Here is a 10,306-nt window from a genome sequence, read left to right on the forward strand (position 1 = left end):
TTGCAGGGAGTCCGAACTACTGGGCATTTAAAAATGGTGGCGCCCGGGAACATGCAGATAAAGCCCGGGATAGTTTAATCCCGGGCTTCATTTGCAAGTTCGAATGACTACATTAGCCACCCTAGTTTGAACTAGGGTGGCAGTGTAGACATACCCTCAGTCTGTTAGCTCTCCACCTGCTTACATGAATTCCACTGGTTTGTGCTTTAACCCCTCTATTGGCTCTGTGAAGCAATTCCTTTCCATTGCGGGAGGTGTGAGGGGAATTCATGCAGCTGAAGATCAGAAGACTGATTAAAAAAAATACTGTAACAGTGTAACGGCAACAGGAAGTGGCTGCTAATCAGATAGCTCCACGGGGCTGCTGGCTTTATACATGTCGCCTGAGAGAATAAACCTGCGCCCCCTACTCCAACTTGTATCGCTCGTTGCCCTCTTCTAAAGCTCACGGAGAAGCACTCCAGGCAGTTTGGTCTGGGGTTGATGGAGAAATAGTCATACAAAGTCTCAGAGGGGTAGCCCTGTTAGTCTGTAACTTTAAAAACAACTACCCAAAATATATAGAATCATGAGCTTTCGTAGGTAAAACCCAACCCATCTGATGAAGTGGGTTTTACCCACGCAAGTTCGTGATTCTATACATTTTGGTTAGTCTCTAAGGTGCCACAGGATCACTTGTTTTTAACAGTGGTACAGTTAGATGGAATGGATCAACAGCGCTTGTTGATTTCTAGTCTATGCTGTTGGTCCATCTTTCTCGCTCTGGGAAATAAATGGCCTTTTGGTGGGCTGAAACCTGCCAGCTGCACTCCCACACACAGAGATGCTGAGCGAGTGTTAATCAGCCTTGTATTTTTTAATAGATGTAGGCTAGTAGCTCCCAAAGGCCTCAGTCAAGGTTGGAGCTCTGTCATGCACACTGAGGATGCCTTGCCCGAAAGAGCTGGCAATGTGCATACACAAAGCAGTTGAAAGGTGAGTGGGGAAGCAGGTCCAGGGTGGGGAAGTGGTTCACTCTCATTGCTTGGCCAGTGGCCGAGCTGGGAACAGAGCCCAAATCTGAGATGTTTCCATCCTCCTAAGAGAGTTAGGAGCTCAGATGGCCAGAATCTCAATCCATTGACCTAACCACTGGGCCTTGCTGCCTGTCTGATAACGGCAGGACTATTCTGACTCCAGCTGAAGAGCAAGCCCAGGCTGTTGCACTGACAAGTGGTCCTCCAGGCAGGCAGTGTCGCTGGAACTAGTGTTGGAGTGCTCCCCCCCCCACCCTTAGACCTGTTGAGATCAGGTTGCCAACTCTCCCAGACTGGACCGATCTGATTCCATTACTGCAAATGGTGTCTGATCCATCCAGTCCGGGAGAGTTGGCAGTCCTCTCAGCTCCAGGCTGGGGCCACAGCTGGGGGCAGCTACAGTGCCCTGGGCTGGCGGCAGGACCCGGGGCTGGCTCAGCAGGATTCCAAGGGCTGGCATAGCCAGTGGACCCAGAGGGCAGCAAGCATGTGGGGCCAGCAGGATCCTAGGTGGGCTACCCACAGGCTGGGACCCAGGGCTAGGGGAACCAGCAGCAAAGCCAGTCTCCGGGTGTGAGGAAGCCTGGTACAAAACCTGGGGGTACTGCGGTACCCCCTGCATCTCTACTTCCCATGCCAATGCTGGCAGGGCTACTTGTGTCATTAAGTGCCAATGTGCCCTCTAACTTTCTCCATCCACAAGTGGAATAAATTTTGTTCTGCGCACTGAGGCATGTGCCAATGTGCACCAGCAAAAACACATGCTGCTGGCTGTGGGTGCTCTGCTAATCAGCTGGGCAGTATTTGAATCTCTCCTGGGTGGCTGCCCAAGCACCTGGCATACAGGGAACATAAGAACATAAGAATGGCCATACTGGGTCAGACCAAAGGTCCATCTAGCCCAGTAGCCAGTCTGCCGACAGTGGCCAGCACCAGGTGCCCCAAAGGGGGTAGACCAAAAACAATGATCAAGTGATTTGTCTCCTGCCATCCTTCTCCAGCCTCTGACAAACAGAGGCCAGGGACACCATTTCTATCCCCTGGCTAATAGCCTTTTATGGACCTAACCTCCATGAAATTATCTAGCTTCTCTTTAAACTCTGTTATAGTCCTAACCTTCACAGCCTCCTCTGGCAAGGAGTTCCACAGGTTGACTCCTTGGAACACTGGTAAGTGCTACGTGTTGTAAACACAGGTTGCGGAGATAGGCGCTCTGTGGTCACAGACACTTTTGCAAGTCGCGTGGCAGCATACACGCACCCTGAAGGCCAAATCTCAGCCACTTTCCTATCCCAAAGACCCTCAATACAGAGCTCTGTTTTCAAACTGTCTCCAGTTGGGCCTCCAGCCCAGGCCAGCAGAGATCCCTTCCTTCCTGGCTGCTGAGGGGCCAATGGGAGGAGAGTTACAGGCTCTACAGGTGGTCAAATATTGGAATAAATTGCCAAGGGAGGTGGTGGAATCTCCCTCTCTGGAGATATTTAAGAACAGGTTAGATAGACATCAGTCAGGGATGGTGTAGACGGAGCTTGGTCCTGCCATGAGGGCGGGGGGTTGGACTCGATGACCTCTCGAGGTCCCTTCCAGTCCTATGATTCTATGATTCTAACCCAGCTGAGTGCATATATTAAATATTTACTACCACAGCTGGCACTAATTGGCCCTTTTATTGGCCGTCGCAGTCTCAGCCTGGAAGCTAAAGACTGGCTGGGCCCTGGAGGCAGGCCGGAAGTGTCTTGGCAGAGCAGTATGGAGAAGGGTGACCAAGCTGCACCTGTTGTGAGGAGGGAGAGGATTTCGCTCTCTGGGGCTGCTGTAAATCGAGCACCTCTCCCCAGCAAATTCACTAACAGGGCCAACTCCTCAGCCAGCGTCTCCAGAATCCCATTGATTCACATCAGCTAAGGCTCTGGCCCGCCAACTTTCACAAAAACAACGTGTTCCCCACAACAGAAAATTGCCCGAGGCGCTGCGGCACATTAGCAGGCGCGAGAGGCAACACGCACGCACTTTCATTCCAAGACGCTACGTCAACGCACATACAAATAGACAACAGATTCAACGGGGGAAAGGAAAAACGCATCCCAGGACAGATACTTTTTCAGCACAAGAAGAAATATCAGAATGTACGAACGGGCGTATTGGGTGAGACCAAAGGTCCGTCTAGCCCAGGATCTGGTGTGACAGTGGCCAATGCCGGGAGCCCCAGAGGGAATGATCAGAACAGGGAATCAGCAAGTGATACCCGCCCTGTCACCAGAGCTGTTCGGTCCTTAGGATGGTTTGGAATGGCCACCCCAGAGCTCGCAGTGGCCGCCTCAACCATCCTATGGGCAGGACCCATGGGATTACCATGGGGCCTGGCACAGGCCGGAAGGAGAGGTCTCTTCCCCTGCTCACCATGGCAGTGGTAGCCGGAGCAGCACAGCATCCTGCTCTGCCCTGCCATCCCTTTGGGCCCACTGCGCTCAGTGGCAGCAGAAAGCAGAGCATCCCGGCCCCAGGGTGCTCTGTTGCCGTGGAGAAGCAGAACACAGTGGGCTGGGAGGGGGCAGTGGGGAAGGCCCAGAAGGCAGGATGCTGGGCCATTCTGGCTCCCGTTGCCATGGTAAATGTGAGGGGAGGGCAACCTTTGCTGCTGCCCTATGCTAAACCCTGGTAATCCCCTGGTTTGTGTCGTGTAGGAGAGGGGGAAAGGAAGGGATGGAACAGGGGCGAGAAGGGGCATGGAAGGGGTAGAATAGGGGCAAGGCTTGGGGAAAGAGGTGGAGTGGGGGTGGAGCAGTGGCAGGGCAGGGCCTGCAGTGGAGGGTTGCCCCAGACCCCGTGGTCCCAGTAGGGACAGCCCTGCTTGTCACCCATTCCCAGCTTCTGACAAACAGAAATGAGGGACACCATCCCTCCCCTTTCTAACAGCCATTGATGGACCTATCCTCCATGGACTTATCTAGTTCTTTTTTGAACCCTCTCATAGTCTGGGACCTCTGGCAAGGAGTTCCACAGGTTGACTGTGCGATGCATGAAGAAATACCTCCTTTTGTTTGTTTTAGCTGTTAATTTCATTTGGTAGCAGTTCTTGTGTTATGGGAAGGAGTAAATAACTCTTCTTTATTCACTTTTTTCATGCCAGCCATGATTTAATAGATCTCTATCATACCCCCCCCTTACTAGCTAAGGGGGGGATGTGATAGAGGTTCAAGATGAAAAATCCCAGTCTTATTAATCTTTTCTCATATGGCAGCCATTCTGTGCCCTACTTATTAAATTCATTTGGTGACCCCTAGTTCCTGTGTTATGGGAGCAAGTCAATAATTTTCCTTATCTACTTTCTCCACACTGGTCATGATTTTACAGACCTCCACCATAACCCTCCTTTGTCTTCTTTTTTTCTAAGATGAAAAGTTCCAGTGGTATTAATCTATCATACTATGACAGTCATTCCACACACCTAATCATTTTTGTTGCCCTTTTCTGAACTTTTTCCAGCGCCAAGACATCTTTTTGAGATGAGGTGACTACATCTGAATGCAGTATTCAAAATGTGGGCGTACCATGCATTTATATTCAGGCAATATGATATTCTCTGTCTTATTCTCTATCCCTTTCTTAATGATTCCTAACATTGTTTGCTTTTTTGACTGCTGATGCACACTGAGGGTGTGTCTAAACTACATAGCTCTGTCGACGGAGCCATGTAGATTAGTGAGGACGGCCAAAGGGAAATGAAGCCGCGATTTAAATAATCGTGGCTTCATTTAAATCAAAATGGCCGCCACTCTGTGCTGATCAGCTGATTGTTGGCTCAGCGTGGTAGTCTAGATGGGGATCTGAGGACCGCAAAACCCTCTGTCAGCAGATCCTTTATGCTTCGTGAAACGAGGCTTACAGGAACTGTTGACGAAGGGTTCTAGGGTTGGCAGATCCCTGTCTAGACTACTGCGCTGAGTCAACAATCAACTGATAAGCACAGTGCGGCAGCCATTTTGATTTAAATGAAGCCACGATTATTTAAATCACAGCTTCATTTCCCTTTTTCGTGTAAACTAATCTACATGGCTCCGTCGACAGAGCCATGTAGTTTAGACACACCCTGAGTGGATGTTTTCAGAGAACTACCCACAATGACTCCGAGATCTGTCTCTTGAGTAGTAATAGCTAATTTAGTCCCCATCATTTTATACATATAAACTGGGATTATGTTTCCCATTTATCAACATTAAAATTAATCTGCCTTTTTTTGTGTGCCAAGTCACCTAGTTTTGTGAGACACAAGGTAAATTACAGTTCCTAGGGGTGTAAATGTGATTCCTTCTAGACTCTTCCTTTCAGCGGGCATCCTGACGCATGCTATGCCAAAGCTTGCATTACTAAGGCCAAGTCTACACTAGACACAGAGGACATGTCTAGACTACATCCCTCTTTCAAAAGAGGGATGTAAATTAGACAGATTGAAAATGCAAATGAAGCTGGGATTTAAATTTCCTGTGCTTCATTTGCATAATGTCAGCCATGTGTTCTTTCGAAAAAGGGCTTTTTGAAAGTAAAACCGCCGTCTAGACGGGGTTCTTTCGGGAAAAAAAACCATTTTTGAAAGATCCTGTACTCCTCGGGGGGGGGGGGGGGAAGGGGAGGTGGTTCGAAAGAACCCCATCTAGATAGCAGTTTTACTTTCAATAAGCCCTTTTTTCGAAAGAACGCGTGGCTGCCATTATGCAAATGAAGTGCAGGAAATTTAAATCCAGGCTTCATTTGCATTTTCGATCTGTCTAATTTACATCCCTCTTTCAAAAGAGGGATATAGTCTAGACGTGCCCAGAAGGTTGGCTTAAAGTACACAACTGCCGCTATGTAAATAATGTAGTTGGAGTCAACTTACCTTAAGCCAATCTTGGTGCTGTCTTCATAGTGGGAGGCTGGTGAGAGTAAACACTCCCATTGGCTTTGCTTACTCTTTGTGACAGTGAGGTGCTGACCAGGAGCAATCTCAGTATTCAATTTAGTGGGTCTTTAGTAGACCTGCTAAATCGAAAGCCAGAATATCGATCTCCAGTGTGGGAAATGGAGATGTAGTTCCTATAAGGTACTCATCACTCTGATAGCTGAGTACCATCGTTTTCAGAGATCTCTGTCCCTAGTATTTACTGCACGATTGAAACGCAGCCACTTCATGCTGCTTTGCCATCACCAGTGGGAGGATCTTAAGACACTTTACAAACATTGTGGAGCTTGGCTCCATTGCGAGGCAGGGAAACTGAGGCACAGGGGAGGTGATGTGTCTTGCCTGTGGTCACACTGTGAGCCTATGACTGAGCCATGAGCACAGTTTGGATGTCCTGCACACAACGGATGATGTTCATGGTCCTTGGGAGATTGTGGAATTTCCATCACTGGAGATATTTAAGAGCAGGTTAGACAGACACCTGTCAGGTGCCTTGATAATTAATTATTAATTAATTATAATAATTATTATAATTTAATTATTTTCTCATAGTCAGCCATTCACCCCTTACAGGAACCTTAATTGTGGACTTGGTGGCACCACCTTTCAAGAAAGATGTGGAGAAACTGGAGGGTGTCCAGAGAAGAGCAACAAAAAATGATTAAAGGTCTAGAGAACATGAGCTGTGAGGGAAGATGAAAAAATTGGGTTTGTTTAGTTTGGAAAAGAGCAGACTGAGAGGGGACATGACAGCAGCTTTCAAGTACCTTAAAGGCTGTCACAAGGAGGAGGAAGAAAAATTATTCTTGACCTTTGAGGATAGGACAATGGGCTTAAATTGTAGCAAGGGAGGTTTAGGTTGGACAGTAGGAAAAACTTGCTAACTGTCAGGGTGGTTAAACACTGGAATAAGTTGCCTAGGGAGGTTGCAGAATCTCCATCACTGGAGATATTGAAGAGCAGGTTAGACAGACATCTGTCAGGGATGATCTAGATGGTGCTTGGTCCTGTCATGCGGAGAAGGGACTGGACTCAATGATCTCTCGAGGTCCCTTCCAGTTCTAGTGTGCTATGATTCTATGACTTACATTTGGAGATTGGAGTGGGATTGCTCATGTTTATATCATTAGAGGGTCTGGCCAAGTGAGAGCAAGTGCACTCTGGGAACAGGAGGAAGTGTTGCACTGTGTGAATCAGTGATGCTCTAGATAGATTTCTAAGCAGTTTGGGGACAGCACCAAGACATATCACCATACACAGTGACACTGTACAAAGACGGAGCTGTTGGAATGGTAAATGTCCACAGAATGTAATGGATTATCGAGTCCTCCTTTGACGTTCCACATACGTCAGACCTTCTGTAGAGTGTCTCCTGTGACTGCTAGGGGCACTATCAGGACTCAAAGAGAACAAAATAAAGCTAAAGTCCCTTCGCTCACATAAACAGATCCCAGACAAACTCACTCCAGAGGAATGACTCACAAGACGGAAGCTGGATTAATCATAGTCAGCCAAAGGACGGCTCTCCTGGAGAAAGGAAAGGAGGTAAAAACCAGGCCCACTCACCTCAGTGTGCACAGACTCTATCTATCTGATTAAACAGGCAGGAAGTGAGCCAGGCAGAGAGATAAAATTCACTATTTGGTACTGGAGGGAAGTTAACACAGACGTTCAAACCGGAGTCCTATTCGATCCCCTCTGGTTCTTTGCCACCTTTTTTTGGTGCACATTGATCAGTATCAACTGATTTTTCAAGGAAACAAATGGTGTGTCTGTGCCGGGGTGACTGTCTATTAAATACTGTTCAAACCACTGCATCTGGAGTTTGAGGGGGCAGAATGACCGTTTTGGAGGTCTTTAGCAGCTCCTAGCATGGGACACCATGACCTGCAGCCCCGCAAGCTTTCCATGCACGCTGCCTCCTACCAGCATGAGACTACGGCTGTTTGGCCTTGCTGTCTGCTGCCCCACACGCCAGATAAAGCATTCGTGGCTGTGGATGTACTACATTCATGGGCTTCAGCAAAGGCTAACCCCTGAATACTTCCCCAGGGGCAAGGTGGGCAAGGTATTTTTCTTATATTAGATCAACTTCTGTTGGTGAGAGAGAGACAAGCTAGCAAGATGAAAGCTAGTTCCAGCAAGCTGCCGGATATAGCCACACACTGTGAGACCAGGTCTATACTAGACCCGGCAGATCAGCTTAAGGTACGCAACTCCAGCAGCGTAGAATATTTTGCTGGACTTGACTTACCTTAAGCTGAGCATGGTGGTGTCCCTACAGTGGGAGGCCAACAGAAGCAAACACTCCTGTTGGCTTCCTTTACTCCTGGCAAGAGCAGGAGTACCAGACACCGGCGAGGGCACTCTCTGAGTTCAATTCAATGAGTCTTAAATAGACTCGCTAAATCAAACTCCAGAAGATTGATGGCGGCAGCGGCGGTGTGAAGACATGCCCAGACTAATGCCAGGGACAGAGAAGAACTCTTTCAGTCCCCTTTCCACTGGCAGAGCTGTGCTAAGAGTCTACTGCAATAAGAATCAGGTTGAAGGTGCAGTGACGGTACGAGAACCGTAGGTAGGCAGATGAGTTCTTTGTCCTGTAGTAGACTAGATGGAAGGATAGCAATGGTCCAGAGCCTTTAGATTATCACCCTCAGGTACAGCCATTGTTCATCTATCATCTGAATAATCTTACCATTGGAGAGGTGCATTGTACGTGACATTTAACATCATGACACTGCCCCTGTGCCCGTGTTCTCTAGTGGTCCCATCATGATGACAGGGAATGTTCCATTTTCCCTGCTTTCTCGAATGGCTGCCCAGCCCTGGTGCGCAACACTGGTATTCCCCTGAGAGTGCACAAGGCTGAGGCACTGCCTGACTGCATGTCTGCACCACAGCTTCTCCAAGGCACTGTTCTCAGGGGCGTAGGGTCAATTATCTCACTTCTCTCCTCGGCTCCTGCCAGCCCACGGAAACCCTCTGGCTTTTCATAGAGATCATGATCAACATGAGCATTTCTGTAGCCCTTCACCCGAGGCTCTCAAAGCACTTTAAAGCATTCAGTAAGTCTCACAACTCCCTGTGAGGCAGGCAGTGTTATTACACCCATTTTACAGGTGGAAAAACAGAGGCACAATGAGGTGAACTGAGAGGTTAGTTCGTTAGCACCAACAGCTGCTCAGCAGTTTATGAGAAGCATGCAGAACTTGGCAAGATCATGCCCTGAGGTGCATGGAAAATATGTATGGAGACTAGCAAGAACTCAGATATGCTGACTTCTAGTCTTATCAGCTAGCTTCTCTTCTCTTCCTGTCTAATCAAGATATATCGTGCCCATTATGGTAGTCTCTCAAATATTCTTCACCTGTAAATAAGAAAGGAACTACAGCTGTTCAAAGACTAGCATTGTCTGCACTAATTACAATTAATTAGGGCATCATTAATGTTTAATCCTTCTATTTAATGGATATTCAAAACAACTTGAATTTGCAAATAATAATGTTAATTAATATCCTTAAATACCCACACAGTTAATTAATGTCACCAAAGATTTGCTGGCTTAGATCTGTGCAAGATTTGCTGGCTTGGCACTGAAGTGGAGTCCAAGTCACAGGGCTAGTAACCTGCTTCTTAATCTTTTTGTAACCCTGTTAAGCTCTAGTATGAGCAGAAACCAAATTGCAAGCTCTCTGGGGCAAGGACTCTCCTTTTAACAAGTGCTGACCCTTGAGTGGGATGCTAAGATATTCCTCTTTTAAGTCAAGGAGACAAATAAAGTTGATCATCAAGATGCAGATGCCTTCCCCTAATATATAACACATGGGAATGACTGTTTAAGCCATGAAAAGCAAATGTGTTCTGAGTCAAGTTTCCCATTCTGTCTAATCATTTCAGTATGCAGAACCCCAGAGAAAGGAGCTGTTTACTCTGTCTCCTTTTCATTTCAGCAGCTGGATTCAGCACTGCCACAAGGCTCATTCAGAGGTGAAGCAAATTGGTTACGGGGTCTATGTGTCACAGTAGAACACAGATCCATGATCTGCATGAGTTCTGTAGCCAAGCAGTTTGGTAATTATGATATGAAATCCTTCCAAAGTGACATAAGTTTCCCACTGCAGACATGCTCGGCAATTATTTTAAAACAAGTTGTTAAGGACCAGACCCCACTCTCCATTAGGTTTAGAAGTTAAAATAAAATTTAAAAAAAGTTAAAAATTACTTAGAAAAGTTAGATGTCTGCAAGTCACCCGGGGAAATGCATCCTAGAATACTCAAGGAGCTGATAGAGGAGGTATCTGAGCCTTTAGCTATCATCTTGGAAAAAATGACGGAAGGCGGGAGAGAT

Source organism: Pelodiscus sinensis, chromosome 27 (genome assembly GCF_049634645.1).
Source record: "Pelodiscus sinensis isolate JC-2024 chromosome 27, ASM4963464v1, whole genome shotgun sequence".
In the NCBI taxonomy this organism is placed as follows: Eukaryota; Metazoa; Chordata; order Testudines; family Trionychidae; genus Pelodiscus; species Pelodiscus sinensis.